Below are 14529 nucleotides of genomic sequence, written 5' to 3'. Positions count from 1 at the left end.
AGAGAGAGAGAGAGAGAGAGAGAGAGAAGGTGGTTAGGGGATGTAGAGATGCGGCGCAACAGATTGGAAATATTTTGCATAATTTTTTATTTGTCGATTAGATTCGCGTGCGAGGTTGGTCTCAAAAGCGCGCTAATGCAACTTTATGGCGGCAGGGTGTCGCGATGCCGCCACCGCTTACGAACCGCATCCATCCGACGCCCGACGCGCATTATATCCCGCGGCGAAACGGATAACGCGCGAATATATTCGAAAAGCCCAGTCGATACAAAAAAGAAAGTAGAAAGAAGCGGGAGAAGTTCCTCCACTGACCCAGTGCACGCGTGGCGCGTGCGCGCGCCCTCCGCCGCGGCGTATTTACACGCAGCGGTGACAAGCGCCGACGATACATCCGCCCATTTTTTTTTTCCAGCTACGCGTATCGAAGTGATCCGCACACACGCGTCCTCCCACGCAGAATGGGCGCGAGAAGGACGGCCGGGGTGCGCGCTCGCACACACAAACGCACCCTTGCATGATGTACGTCCCGCATACCAGACACAGAGCGATGTATAAGCTACGGGCGAGAGAGCCTGTTGGTCGGAGAAAGAAAACGCCCGCGAGCGAAAAAGGTGAGAGGGAACGAGAGGGAGGACGCGAAAGGGAGAGAAAAATAGAGGATAGCCACGAGATAGACAGAGACGACGACGGAGCATCGAGAAGGGGGTGGAGAGCGCGAGCGAGCGAGAAGAATGCGAAGATGCATGCAGCGCGCGAGGGTTGACGGGGGAGGTGATTCGACGAGGACCGAGCTAGTCGCGAGAGGGTGGTTACGTATCGCGCTGGAAAGAGAGGTTCCGAAAGAGAAACGACGACGCGAGGCGAGGCGGGACGAGACGAGCGGAGAACGCGGCGGACGACACGGACGAGAGAGGAGAGACGCGAGGAGGGTCGGGCGATGAGTGCGGGAGGAACGCCGAGGGAGGGAAAGAGAGGCGGAAAGAGAGAGAGAAAGAAAGAGTGAGAGGGGGATAGAGTGAGAGCACGAGAGAGCGCGATGCAGGGCGGTCGCGCGCGAGGGAGCGAGCAGGACGAGGGTGAAAAAGAGAGGAAGGCGCGCGGGAAAGAGAGGCGGAACCAGATATCGAGAGGGAACGGGAGAGAGCGAGCGAGACGGAGAGCGCGCGGGGGTGAGCGCGGGAGGACGCGAGAGAGAAAGCGCGCATCGGCCGACTCGGCGGAGGGAGCGAGACGGCCGCATATGTGTTCTGAAACAAACGTTCGATCAGAGTGCCGATTGTTGCCAATCATACGTTGCCGCGGCGTACCCCTCTGTGCCCGTGGCTGGTCCGCGGATTCAGTTCCGCGTTTTTACGCGGCGCGGCAACCAGGGCCCGTCCGCGCGGCGCGGCTACCCGCGGAAACCGCGCGACTAAATGTGTCGCGAATCGTGGTCGTCCACCGAGTGCGCGTCTCGAACTTAGCCCTTGCTCGGAGTCAACCTTGCCGGCGGCAAGGTCGGGGGAGGGTGCGGGGGGGACGAAGTGGAGGAAGGTCTTTTCGGCCGTAGTTCGCGGTATCGGAACGAAATGAGCGATGTGCGTGCGTGTTGGCATACATACATGCGTGCGTGCGTGCGTGCGTGCGTGAGTCCGTGCGCTTTCTGCGGAAAATGTCGGCGCTGGCGGTGGCATTCGATGATTGATGACGACGGCAGCGGCGGAGGCAGCGGCGGCGGCGGCGGACTACGGCGGATGAGGGTGTGTGCGTGTGCGCAAACGAGTGTGCATACTTCTCATCGGGCGCTCGCCGCGCGCGCGTACTCCTGCGTGTGCGTGCGCGTGTAATCCTTGCACATACACGGGCGCTCTCGTGCGCTTGCTACGATGTGTGAGTAAGCGCGCGAGAGGGCACGATGATTTCGGAAAACACGGCGGCCCCGCATCGACCAATGGCAGCGCACCTACAAGCCGGCCGGGCGACGACGATACGCGATGACGAAGAGAGAGAGAGAGAGGGAGCGAAGACGGGAAGAAGGGAGAGAATGACCGGGAGGGATGACGGAAGTGGAGGAGAACGGACGGGGCTCGCGACGAGTAATAATGAATGTTTGTTGCCGCCGGCTAAGCCTTCATTTTCGCTGCTTCAACCCGCGGATGGCTTCTCGCGCGCGTCGCCTTCCTGCGTTTCCTATTGCATGCTGGCTCACCCGACGTCCGCGCGTAAAGCGCGAGAAAGCACGACAAGAAATAAGGCAGCAACTTAGTTGCTGTAGATATGTGCGGAAATTCATCCTATTCTATGATTTTTTTTTCGTCGCATTGCAAGGGGCGACACGTAGCGTAAGGTATATTATTTTCCCGCTCGCCTGCCTATTCGGTTCCGAGCATCGAATAATTTGCCGAGATTACCCGCGTTCACCCTCCGCCTCGAAACTCTTACGGAGCCTGTCGTTAAAGGCGCGCGAGAACGGCGTGGTCGACATTCGTGAATACTCGATTGGCAAAACCAGCGGGGTGCATGACTCGCATGCCTCGAGAAAGAAAGAAACTAATCGAGTGATTTTCCGGCTGACTACGCGAAAGTCTCAGAAAATAAGAGATCTATGATACTTAAAGCGAAGATACCCGAATATCTTACCACATTGGAACTTTATCGTCGTGTGATGAAGTATAGAGTTTACGCCTCGGTACTAAATATCTCTTCCTCGTTCGTCACCGAACGAGAAGAACTGAAGATAACCGTAAGGACTCGCGGAAAAGTCTGCTCCGACGTAGAATGACGCAAGCGCGTAAGGAGAATGTCCAACTTTCTCGAGGGCGCGAAAAAAGGCGCGCGGGATTAGCGAGACTTTCTCCGCTTCTTTCTGGCGATTTTCAAAACACAACGGAAAATCGGGGAAGGGAGGAGATGAGGGAGGAAGGGAGGACGGTGCAGCGGGGTGCAAGTTAAACATTGCGCAACCTGATAGCACTCTAAGGGCGCGAGAGCGCGAGAGAGATGGTTCGTGGCGCGAGAGCGAACAAGAGTAACGAAGGAGAGACGAGGACGCGGGGTGGTCGGAAAAGGGTAGGGAAGGGGGAGACGAAATGAGAGCGAGAAAGAGAAAGAGAGAAAGGGGTGAGTGCGAGAGGACGCGACGGATGGTGGGGATGAGTGCTTTTCACGACGTCGGTACAGCTCGTAGGCGATAGTGCGGAGGGCAGCTCCGGGCGCGCACGCGCTTTTTCGAAAAATCAATAAAACGAAAAGCTTACCTAATGCTATGTTACTACGGCGGGGTAGACTCCGCCTTCATCTACTAACTATAGATACCCGATCGTCCGCCTAGATACTAGCCGCGACCCGACCAGATGACCATCTGTAGATGAACGCGGCAGCGACGTGCGTGAGCGCGCCCAGGGTGCATCATTTCCATGCTTAACTGGTACAAGTGCGACAAAGTTCATTTCGCGTCGATCGAAAAAAAAAATGTCACCCCCGTTCTCCCCGCGCGCGCGTAAACCGCACGTTACGCGGGAATTTTTCGTGCACGTGCGATCGTCCGCACACAGCTGATACATGCGAAGTAATTATCTGATTATCTCGGCGAAAGGTGTATCACCCGATATACCTCGTAATTAATGCGTTCTCCCGCAAATTTTTGTATTATATTGATTCGCCGAGTGATTTTTTCAAGATAGGTCGCATATTGAACAGTCTCACGGTGTCCAAATTTACTTGTAGCAATCGATAAAGAGGAAGGGCCCTCCTTGGACGCGTTTTCAAGACCAGACACGTTATTTTGCACAATTTCGGTGCAGCCTCTCGGACGCTGCGTCCCATATTTTAATGATACAAGTCATGCTGCATGAATCATCCAAGGCCCCAGCGATTAATGGTTCATGCGATGAGGTTAACATTCGCCGATATTAAATGATATATCCTGCTATCGTCATAATTCCCTTAAGGCATAGGAATCTCATATGTGCACATTAATGAGGTATTTCGTGCACACTGCAGCTCGTGCAAAAGGTGTATGAATCCCATGAGATAATAGATATCCCAGCTGACTAGCCTCAAGGTGCAAATAGTCAATTTAAGCGACAACCCCTTCGCGATACTCGAAGAGGTTGACATCTCTCGATTCTTACACTTGCCCGCAGACCAAAATCCGAATTGGCAATGAAGCAATACAACTTGGAACATTTCATATCACACAACTTCATATTGATTGAACATCACTTAATAATATAATAACAGGCAATGCCCGCAAAACAAATGATAAAAGCCAGTCAGATCTTAAGATGAAGAGAGAGAAGGGAGGACACTGGTATCGCAGACCTCCCCGACTATGAGCGGACGAGCGAGAGAGATGCCGGCTAAAATTCAAGCTGCGAGACGATTATCGAGCGGGCGGTTAAACGAACATCGCGGCACCGAAGAAGCGGAAATAAAACAGGCGGGCAGGGTAGACGCAGGTGCCGCGATATTCCGCGAGTTCCTGTAAAATAGAGGCTTGCGAATGCGGCCAGCCATGATTAGATTGTGGCTTGTGCTCCAGGCGTCCGACTAGGTTCAGCACGTTAGCGAATTCGGTCCGTTGAGTGTTGACAAGTCCGCATCCTCCTCTCCCGGTGCCTTTAGCGCCGGCCGTGTAACTCTAACGAGCTTAGGGCACGCTGGCTCTCTGCTCGAGTGCATTATCTGAAACCGCGAGGTGTTCTTGGCCAGAGTGCATGCGTTTCTGGCGCAACGATGTGAGCGAATGGTGAACCCGTTATGTTGTCAACGGTCAGGTATCATCGCCGACAACGGATCGATCCGCCGAAGATAAAGCGCCGTCCGCGAAGATTATTTCCTCCAAGGAGAAATTATGCCAGCTCTCGTTTCCTCTTGTTTCTTACGTCGGGAGCGCGTTTGTCTTCCGAGCTATGCATCTTACGAATGCATTTCACGAAGCCGTTTACCGCGAATTTCATTAACTCTGTGAAGAAACTCTGTAATTTCATGCGCGCGCTCGCGTTTCTTGTGTAATTCGCCTTATCTAAGGCACGGTCGTGTATAAGATCTTCCATCTATGATATATAAAACGTATATGTAAACATAAAATGTATATTGTATGCAATCATAAGTTACATTATACTTAAAATAGTTATACAAAAATATAACAAAAATAATTACGAAGAGTTGTCTGGAAAGTGGCAACTTATAGCTACTGTATTTTTACAAAGATTCATTCGTCCGTATTATCTGACCACGTCTGGGTCTTATCTATTTCGCTCGTATCTGCACGCCGTCGTTTCCTTTGCGGGCGTAGTGTCTAATAGTATTTTCCTCTATCTACGCGTTTTCTCTCCTTTTTATCTACGAATGAATACTTGTGCCGACAGTGGTGAAATTATACAAACTGGACTCCTCCCATAGTCTCGGAACACCGGTCCGCCGTACTGTCGTTACTTTTTAGAGCTTTCGTCGCCAATAAACATAACCGTTTTCATAACTGCCAACCCGAAATAGTCGTCTCCGCGAGAACAAATCGGAAGCTACATCCGACAGCTGCCGTGAGTACGCTCGAAGAAGCTCAGCTAGTCGTGGAAATTTTAAGTGGAGGAAAATATAAAAACGCGCCATCTTATATAAAAAACGTTGCTGATAAGATTAATTTGAACGACGTGTTAATATGAATAGGATTGAATCTTAAAATATGTATGGTGCATATCATGTTCGACAATGACATCGACTCATCTCTTCAAAGCAAGCAACAGGATCAATCGTGAACCCTTTAGTAAAGTTTCATCTATTTCAGCATATTCGAATAACACAGAAAATCGAAATGATTATGCTTGCGACATGGTCGGGCGTGCCTCGCCTAAGTCTCGCGACGGAAATCCCTGAAAACCCGGTCATTAATTGTCTTAGACGTTTAAGCGGTGTAAACACCAGAGGTCGCGAAAGGGAAAGCCCGTGGGTAAAAGCGCGGGCAAAAGTACGGGCGCCGTTAACGGAAGTTTTTCCGCGTCACGCCGCCACAGTTCGCCGGCAGTTTTCACAATTTTGCGAGGACTGTACCGCGGGGGTAACCCTTCAAGTATAAACCACCCCCTACGGTAGCCATGGCAACACGGACGTGGTATTCCTACCCGGCAACTCACCCCGTCCTACCTCCTCTTCCTACGTCCTTCTACCCTCCACCCCCTACTCCGGCCCCCGTGCCCCTCGCCCTCCACCACCGACACCCGAGCCTCCACCCTAAAAACAAGAGTGTAGTTGCCGGATCACGTGGTTCCGCCACTCTCAAGGGGTGGGAGGTCGAAGGGAAGTGAGGATAGAGCCAGAATAGGATAGAAGGGGTAGTTCCTAATTGCACCGGGTGGGTGAGACACTAGAGGGGCTCCAGAATTGATGCTGGAATTTTGAGGTTAGGTTAACTCGCTCTCGCTCCCTCTCGTTCCTTTCCTCTTTCCCTCTTGCTTCCCTCCTCCTCCTCCTCCTCTTTCTCTCTCTCGTCCTTTCTCCTCTCCTCGTCCACTCACTCTTCATCGTTCACTCGTTCTCCTCTCCTCTCTCTTCTCTTCTTCCCTACCTACGCGCACACCTATCTCTCGCCGGTCGCTCTCCCTCGAGTGAATCCAAAGAAGCTAGTAGGGGTTGGTCCCCTAGACTGAAAAATGCTGCGGTATACCGGCCGGGCATGGGGGTCCTTTTCGAAATCCTCCCGAAACTGTAATGAGAAACTCGCTCGCCGATTTTCAGCCAACCGAGCTCTCGGCCCACGGAGAATCGTCGAAACGACCACGGTGGTCCGCTCGTAATTCCATTTACCACGTACCGTACTTAACTCGGAAGCTCTCCGCTTTTTTCCCATAACTTAGATAGGGCCGGCGGATATTTAGGTGGTTGCGACACCCAAATCGTTCTCTTCCACGGGCAACAGTGTGAAGCGCTCAACGTGAAACAGAGCGAACTTCACGGCGTCATCCGTACTTTCGAAACTTTAGACAAACAAAACTCGAATATTACATCGCTTGTAAATATTTCGAATAATCCGAAGACACAATTCCAACGTTGTACGCACTCAAATGATTACAAGAATAATTAAATTATATAACTATGTAACCAGAAGAATAGAGAATAAATTCAAATGTTTCTCTCACATGCCTCTCCTTCTCTCACGACGTCTCTCTTTTTTTTCACGCCAAAAATGCAAAGAACTCTACAAGCATGATTTTTTGCAATTTTCTATATTTTTTCTATTTTAAAAAATTTTTTCGAAATTTTTTTGTTGCTTCGGGAACCCTCAGAGATTCCTGGGCTCCGCCCTGAAAGTCGAGAGCGAACGAGTCCCTCTTCGGCTGCCCGGCCAACGAAGAGGGTAGTTTGCATACGTGGTGCAGCGGAGAGGGTGGCAGCCGGACACAGCCCCCCGATCAATGAAGGCGAAGCGCGCGCAGCCCCTCCGGTTTTTTGAAAATCTGCCCGCCAACCTGGTACTGCCCCTTGTTTATCCCCTCCGCAGTGTCTACATCTGAACCGCATACCAAGATGGGGAAACGTTGCGATGCCGTGAATACACCATTTTGCTGTTGACTTGTTCGATCTAACTTAGCATCGCCATTTTGGACGAAGAATACGTTTCCGTGGCAAAAATCGTCCCGGCAGTAACGGGACGCAATGTTAAAAATGGCATGATTGATCTACTTCTTTCACGTGAGCGTTCCACGTTCATAGAGACGACAGAAAGAATGCCGCTTCTTTTAAAAAGAATCCAATTGCGGGCATTCGCGCGCGAAAAGAATTGCACAGTGATGCCCTCTCGTTTTTTGCAGGCGCGATCTGCGCGCGAAGGGTACAAAAAACGGAAAAAAGCATCTTTCTTCGCTGTAGGAAGGAACCTGGCGCCACCTGTCGGCATTTTTTCGCGCAAAGTATTCTTCGCCCCAACCATCGCGTGCATTCGTCGAACAAGGGGTTCCCGGGTCATCTGCAAGATGGCGCCACTAGCTAAATTCTACTTTAAAAAATGTTAGCAACATTTTCACCCTCTTTGCTGTTTAAATTGTTGAATTGTCTTCTCAAAAGTAATATGTGACGCGAATTGACATAACTCTTAGGTTATATGTGAAATATTAAGTCATAATATTTTCAAATTTTCACTCATTTCGTTATTTACCATCGACGAAATTTGTAGGAACTTCTTCTACTTCCTTTATTTAAGAATCCTTCATGAAGTTTGACATGTGACACCTCAGGATAATATTATCGATCTCCTGGTTTGCACATCACTCGTGTTTACCTTTATCATCAATTTTCACTTGATATACATTTTACGTTTGTTTTGTCTGAAATATATATACATAATACTGAATTGTTTGTTAATATAAACAATTGCATTTTTTTCCAAAAAATAAATATTATTTTTTTTAATCTTATCCAAAATGTGCTAGTATATTGCTATATTGTTTACACGAACTTTCTTACAGAAACAATTGATTTCAATTTCTATTAACTTTTTTACAATTGTAATCTTGAGTGTTGGCAATACCAAATTAGGAACTTGTTGCATTTAGTGCGTGTGCATGCTGTCTGCTTGTTCGTCCTGATATGCAAACAATACTAATCTAACTGCATTTTCCGTAATTGAATCTTTTCGTATGCAAATTATTGTTTTATCTATCTCGCTGAAGAAAAATATCTATCTGAAAAATAGTGAACCACGAACGATGAAGAACGAACAAGCATCTTTTGTGATGCTATGACGAGTTTCCCAAACTCGTAGCTCAGCTGGTGGAAGATCGTGGGTCGACGCATATGCACGACACTCGTTTCCCGTTCGTAGTTCCTATAGTTGCGTTCTTGTCCAGGTTTCGAGAGGACGCGGTAGTCGCGCGATAATAAATTATTCGAGATAGATGATGTTGCCACGCCACAACGGGTCTGGGCTTGCTCTCTGCTCCTGCAGTGTTCTGCAACCGGGTATTTATGCCGAGTCTGGCCGCCATGCTTCATACCACCGGGATAGCAACCCCCCTGAGTTATGTCGGCCGCGTTGGTCTTGATAGATTTTACAATTTACGATCGCAGCGTACACGCGTCGCCAAAATATCAACCTGTCGTGAAGTTCTCCGGTGACTTCGTCGTTTTCGATAGTTGCGCCTTTCATCGTCCGGGCAAGTTGCACGATGCTTTTGTCTGTTGACATCGTCGAACCGCCCGAGAATATCTATCAATTTTACCGCGGTCACCGAGCTTCCTCGATGTATCAGTTCTCTCACGACGTTCTGGACTCGAGTTTCCGATAACGGTGTATCATTATAAAATACGCTAAAACGACAGTCTATTACAAAAAAAAATTGATCACTTTACTTTTTCCACTTGTTAGTCAGGTTATTAAACATCCGCGATTTCTCGTGTTCCCACGACCATCCACGTCTCCGTCTCTTGATTTGGTGTAATGTCTTTGAAAACAAACCAACGAAAATCAAAGCAACCCGTTAGATTTCAGAATGATCGCGAATTAAGCTAAAATTCTAAACGAGTTTTGGAACGAGCTGTAGACTGAATATCCGAGGAGCGCTCATCATCAAGCGTAGAACGGGTTAGTTTTATGGTCCTACAAAGATAAACCTCTGGCTGTTACTACCCCGCCGTATTATCTCTGGGTGCGAGGTAGAAACACACTATACTCCGGTATCTCACCGGACTAGACCGCCATTTCATAAGCTTTCACATCATTTTACCCGGATACTAACCCCGTCGGCTGATGTTTCGTACTCACCCTTGAATCTCTTCCGATGCGCTGCAAAGTGCCGAGTCAGTCTCAGAAAGGATGGGATAAATGCAGACGGAACGTGTACAGAAATCGATTAGAAGAAGGTTTCCTTTATTTGTCATTTTCAGTTTAGGACTGTGTGTTGAAGGGACAACTCGATCGTTTTTAATATGCAATCGTGATTACAGATAGATAATAAAGACTTTGTACACAATTATATACGTGTATATACAAAATGTCTTAAATCTTAATCTTAATTATCTATACATAACATTTCAGCTTCTAGACAAATACCATAATTACGCAGGTGCCGCCTTAAATGTTCTTACATTTCTAAATAATATGCAAAGTGGCACGGACTGTGTAACTGTAGTGAATTGATGTTAATTACGTTATCTCATTATTAATCGAACCGATATAAATAAGTTCTTTTTTTAATGTTAATCACGAAAATTACTATTATTTTTGGACAAAGATATAAATATATCGACTGTTTCACTCCATGAAACAACGAATTAACGATGAGTTAAATGAGAAATTTAGTATAATTGACTTCCCATCTTAAAAATTATTGCTTATACTCTTTTTAAGTCGTCTTATTTAAATAAGAATAGCTAAAAATTCTTACTTTATCACTAATACTTGTAAAAGGATCAATAAATAAATGGCGGCTTAAACAATTGCGTTTTATGTCATTTGTCGATTATCTTGTCTCATGTTTTTATAAATTTTCATTTTTTACGACGATTCGTCTGAAATTGGGAAAAAAATGATGTAAATTTTCCTTATATTATTAGAAATCTAAAGAATATTTGGACTCATTAATATGAACTCTTCCTTCATTTTCGTAACGAGTATCGATAAGGGCACATTCTTTCCATCTTCGTCTTTACTCCTATCGTTCCGCGTATATCTGACTCTCCGTCAAAGGCTTTGACCAGCTGCTCTAGCAACTGCGGCCCCAAATGAAAAGTTTCCTCGGCGCCGACTCCCGCGATGAAATACTAACGCGATTAAACGCCACCGACGAGCCCACGCCGGATATTGGCACTTTTCGGCCGTACATCGCTATTACCCTTCCGCCTGGACACATCGGTACGTCTCACATCAGTACCACCCCCGTCCCGGCGGTTGACTACTATTGCCGACGTAGTCGCCATCGCGATTGTCGCACCTGCCTCTTCCACACCACCCTCCGGTTTTGCCCGTTCCACCTCGCGTAACGCGACACAAAGGAAGTGCCTCGAAATCGTCCAATATCGGCTGTAGTTGTCGAAATTCTCGATATCACTTTCCAATCATTGTGGATTGCGCGACGACACGAAGGGCTGATGATGGGATGTAGGATCGGGGACTAGGGAGTAGGAGAGTCCGGGAATCGCATACGGAGGGTACGACCCGATTAAGCGACGACCTCCTACGACGCTCGACACTCTCCGCACGTACGACGAGGACTCCCGCAGCTGCTCGAGATTCCATTCGCGCCAATTTCGCGCGACCGATGAAGACGAAGGGTAGCTCTGGCATTTGGCGTAAGAAGTCGATTATCATCCGGCCCGCAAAATACGTGTGAGAAGCGGCGCTATTACGAGTCCAAGCGCAAAACAGACGGTGTCAGGCTTTGTCGGAGCTATATATATCTGGCGACGTAGTTTTGGGATATGATAAGAGTATCGCGCTTTTCCACGTGAAGGGGAGCGAACGATTGCATTTCTTTTTTACAAATTGAAATGTATTCGCGAGGAGTAAGCGTGTGCAAGCTTTTGCATGAACATTTTGAGAAGTAAAAACGCGTTCTTCCTCGTGCTTTGTAGACACGAAATATGGTGCTTCTTTGTAATGCGGCGCAAATTCGTGCATCCATTTAAAGGGTTAAGAGCTGAGTTTCCTCAATTTCTGGCGAAGGCACGCTAGGATATTGTCGCGGAGATAGAAAGCCCCGGTGGTCGGTGAGTGTCGTGAGGGACGATAGGAAGGAGAGATGGACCGAATTTGTCAGGCTAACAAGGTGTTAGCTTCTCGCCGCGGCGCGCCTCGACATCTGTAATGCTCAAAGTTAATTTCAGCCGCTTCGAGGGCGCAACATCGACCGTTCGCCCGCAAGAGGCGAAGCTACTGGACGAGGTTGCCCGTCTGAGGCAGGCTTTTTGAAGAACCTTCTTGAAACACTATAAATCGCGGCGACAGCCGTTCGAATTAACATTCCGCGTGCACAAAAGTTAAGACTGATATAGATCGAGGTGACCAAGTTTGAGAGTCAGCTCAGAAGTAATACCTAATTGAAACAAAAGTAAAGAAAAAATATATATCGTCGCGAGATATCAAAATAATAGGCAAATTTTTGCAAATATATCGTTGCAGAAGTCAACGATGTTACAGAGAGATGGTCACTGGACATTAGACGAGAAATATATAAGAATATATCGAGGCGCTCGCATATGTGTGTATATATAACTCACAGCGTATCGACAAACGTCGGATTTTCCGGGAAATCCTCCGTTTTGGTCGTGGCAACCGCCCGCGAGCTGAGAAATGATCAGAGTACGAGGTTAACAAAGTCGATGGAAATTGGAAGCGTCACCTATCTTGTCGTCACTCTGACCGAAGCCGAGCGTCCTACGAGTGTATGTGCACGTAAAAGGGGTGGCGACGATGGAAGGGAACGGAGTTAGGTGCCGAGTGAGAGGTGGTCGGAAGAGCAAGCTGAGGAAGGGGGAGGGGGAGGATGGCGAAGGAGGTGGTGGAGGTAGAGGAGGAGGAAGAGGAGGAGGAGGAGGAGGTAGCGGTTTGGCGAGGACACCGGGTGGAGTCGACGGCGTTGCCCAGCATCGACCAGAATATTATGGACTTATCAAGCCATCCTAATAGTCTCATCAGGATGCAAGCCTGCAGATCTCATCATCCTCCGCGTCCCTGGACCACGTACCTACGTAGGAACGAGCGAGCAATGGCGTTTCCTGGCGTAGATAGCGTTATAGGAAGTAATAGCGGACTGGCATGATTACGTGCTGTCCTAAGGCATGGACGGCTCCGAAGGATGAGTGCTCGTGGACCTTAGTCGAGAGTCGCGGCGTTCCTGCGTTGCGTATCCTTCCTTAGTCGCCGTGCGCTGCCAAGGAGAGGTGTCCTCACGCTGAAAACGTCGCTAAGATTTTAGTTAATCTCACAAGGCGCGAAGAAAGATTTATAACATATACTCGGACGGTGGTACATGTTAAAACCGGGTGGAGCACATATATCCTCAAATCTAAAGAATTTTATGTCACGACAAAGTCCATGCATCTACTATATTGCTGAAATTCCGCAGAGGATGACTCTTGTCTAAAAAGCCAATAGATTCTTTTGCAGCATTCTTTTGTCGATAGTCGCGATAAACTTTGCACACTTTACTCTCGTTCAATATTTATTTGACAATTTTTCTCGATATTTTTACACTTTCTATCTCTAAATTATATATCTCTATATCTATTAATAACACCAACTGACTCGATTGAGCCGATTAATTCGCAATGCGTACTATTCGAAGGTTCATAAATTATCAAAAAGGCAGCGCAAAACAAATTAGTGCCAGGACCAGTTTGCAGCCCTCGCTACAGCATATTGCATACCGTGTACGCGCAAGCACGAGGAATTACATAGTTTTGGGATATATATTGTTGTTTAGTATGGTTTAGAATTTCCATAGATAACGGAGAATTATAACGGAGGCCGCTGTCACGGGACCGAGAAATCGTGCTCCGTATAGGTACGCGTACATGGACACGCGTACTGAAATTACTTTTTTCTTCCGGTTTAATTCGCGACTCGGCAAAGAAAGTCGATATTTGATACCTGGAAGAACATGGAACATCTCATTACGTGCTTCGGTCAGGAAGAAATCAAGCCGGCAGGAATACCATGAAAATAATTTAAGCACGCTGGAAGAAATATAAAAATGACAAGTGTGGTCTGAATGAAACGTAGACGTCGTTGGCATATTTCTCGTATAGAAGCAACAAACGTCACCGCCAGTTATTTATCTGCCGTTCTCATAAGTAACGAAAGATCATATGCAGCGGGACCAAGTAAGTGGTATAAATCGCGACGGGAGTACAGCGCGTCTGATAAGCTGACGCTAAATTGCGCGCGCGAGCACGGGCCGCCTGACCTCCTCATCTTCCCGCCAGCTCCCTGACCCTCCTCAGCCGCAACTAATAACTCGGCTTTTTCTTTGACGACGAACTACAAACTAATCTACAGCACACGCGCGATGCTGCTCGGCGGATATACTATTGGCGACCCGAAACCGCCGTTCGCGCTCTTTCTCCCGTCACCGCGCCTTCCGCGGTGTCTGTCTCGCGACCACGAGCGGAGCGGGTGAAAGTCACAACGACGCAAAAATGGAACGGCGTCGGAGGGTGGCGGCGGGCCGAGTAACCCACATTCTTTCCGCTGAGCCGCGGACCACACTTGATCGTCCCGAGAGCCGGTGAGAGCAGGTTAGGTTTAAGCAACTCTGTGGAAGTTGCGGGCAGGGTCGGTTGGCCCGAGGGCGGCGGCAACTATTATAAACTGTAGCACCTCGAACTACCGCCTCCAGCCTTCCTTCTCTAACACCGGACGGGCCGCCACCCTTCTTCGCCCGGCCGTCCCTCACCACCACCCTTTACCTTGCTTCCACCTCGAATCCAACACCGTTCCCCACACCCACCGCCGCCTTCGCCGCCGCCGCCGCCGCTCTGCGCCAACCACCCCCCGTCTACCCCGACCCCAAATAACCCAGGAACCCCCTGCCGAACTAACCCGCACCCCGGAACTCT

The 14529-nt window shown here is 48.5% G+C and overlaps 1 protein-coding gene across 1 annotated transcript in view; it reads left to right on the top strand.

Annotated features, from left to right (window-relative positions):
- LOC116843973 overlaps nucleotides 1-14529 on the top strand; it is a 282611-nt gene that overhangs the window by 235533 nt on the left and 32549 nt on the right. The window lies entirely within an intron of this gene.

This window comes from Odontomachus brunneus, unplaced genomic scaffold, assembly GCF_010583005.1.
Source record: "Odontomachus brunneus isolate Ranch 3 - 2012 unplaced genomic scaffold, Obru_v1 Obru_scaffold_037, whole genome shotgun sequence".
Taxonomy (NCBI): domain Eukaryota; kingdom Metazoa; phylum Arthropoda; class Insecta; order Hymenoptera; family Formicidae; genus Odontomachus; species Odontomachus brunneus.
The sequence above is the reverse complement of the archived record's forward strand: the minus strand, read 5'-3'. Positions and strand labels throughout refer to the sequence as shown.